Source organism: Canis lupus, unplaced genomic scaffold (genome assembly GCF_011100685.1).
Source record: "Canis lupus familiaris isolate Mischka breed German Shepherd unplaced genomic scaffold, alternate assembly UU_Cfam_GSD_1.0 chrUn_S1893H2092, whole genome shotgun sequence".
NCBI classification, from domain to species: Eukaryota; Metazoa; Chordata; class Mammalia; order Carnivora; family Canidae; genus Canis; species Canis lupus.
The window spans coordinates 16,426-18,115 of NW_023330757.1; positions in this window are offsets into that span (position 1 = coordinate 16,426).

A 1,690-nucleotide genomic window follows, 5' to 3' on the forward strand; every position below is an offset into this window, starting at 1 on the left:
TGTGGAGAGGTCTGCTGTTAATCTAATATTTCTCCCCATGTAAGTTAGGGATCTCTTGTGCCCTGCCGCTTTAAGGATTTTCTCTTTATCTTTGGAATTTGCAAGTTTCGTTATTCAATGTCAAGGTGTTGAATGGTTCTTATTGATTTTAGGGGGGGGGACCTCTCTATCTCCTGGATCTGAATGCCTGTTTCCCTCCCCAAGTTAAGGAAGTTGTCAGCTATGATTTGTTCCCGGCCTCTGTCCCTTTCGGCGCCCTCTGGAACCCCAATTAAATGTAGATTTTTCCTTCTGAGGCTATCATTTATTTCCCTTAACCTTTTCTCATGGTCTTTTAATTGTTTTTCTCTTTCTTCCTCAGCTTCCTTCCTTGGCATCTATTTGTCTTCTATGTCCCTCACTCTTTCTTCTACCTCAATTACCCTCGTTGTAGCACATTCCATTTGGATTGCATCTCATTTAATTGATTTTTAATTTCGACCTGATTGGATCTAAATTCTGCATCATGAAGTCTCTTGAATCCTTTATGCTTTTTTCCAGAGCCACCAGTAGCTTTTTAATTGTACTTCTGAATTGATTTTCTGACATTGAATTGGATTCCAAATTCTGTAACTCTTGGGAGAGAGTCCTGTTTCGGATTCTTTCTTTCGTGGTTAGTTCTTCTTTCTAGTCATTTTGCTTAGTGCACAGTGGCTAAAAATGAGTTGTACCAGAAAAAGGAAGGGAAAAAAAAAAGGAGGGGTATCCTCTGGTTCTATATACTGTAATTCCCTTGACTTCCCGTTTCTCTCCAGTGCTGCTCCGTCAAGAACTTGCTCTTCCCCTGTCCTTCTTGCTGGTGTTCTGGGGGAGGGGCTCGCTGTGCTGTTTCTCAGATGTGTGGACCTGGGGGAGCTGCCCTGCGCCCTGCCAGGTGCATGGCTCAGTGGGAGCTGTTTATCGTGTGAGACCCCTGTTCCCCTGCGGCCCCTCCCCTTCCAGCACAGGGTGACACCAGGAGCAAGAACCACATTGGTGGCGGCCAGCCTTCCAGCTCTGGAGTCCACTTCCACAGTAACTAAGACAGTATCCCAGTCCACACAGGCCTGGATGCTCTGGGGGTGGGAGGCGCCGATCTGCAGAGCTCGGGGGCACCCCGCGGCAGGAGCTTCCTCACTCTCCTCTTCCTTCCCCGCCTTCGCCTGTCCTCGGGGAATGCAGGATCCTGGGTTGTGTCTCCCTGCACCCTGGGATCTGGGGCTTGTGCTGCTGGAAATGTGCTCCCAGGGCGTGGCTCCCAAATGCAGCAGCGCGTGCTCTCTCCACCTGGACCCACTACCTGAGCTTTCTGGAGGCCCAGTGGGGGCGCTCGGCCCTTTACCAAGTTCGGCCCAAGGTCTCCCTGGTGAGCTCTCTCCCAGGCCCACTTCCTCTGTTAGTGTCCTGGGGAACCTGGAGACATCCCTGCCCCTTCTGCAGTTCCTGTGCTAACCTGATTTCTGTGCTAAGCACCTTTCCTTTTGTGAAGAATCCAGTGCAGATTTTTAAAGTTCTTCTCCAGGTGCTGGGCTTTCCTGTCCCTGTAGGCTTTTGCCACCGGGCCTTAGCCCGGGTCTGCGGGGTGCCCCTCCCCATTGATTCTTTTTTATTTATTTATTTTCCATCTTCCTACCTTGTTAGAAGCACAAACTCTTCTCTCCGTAGCGTTTCA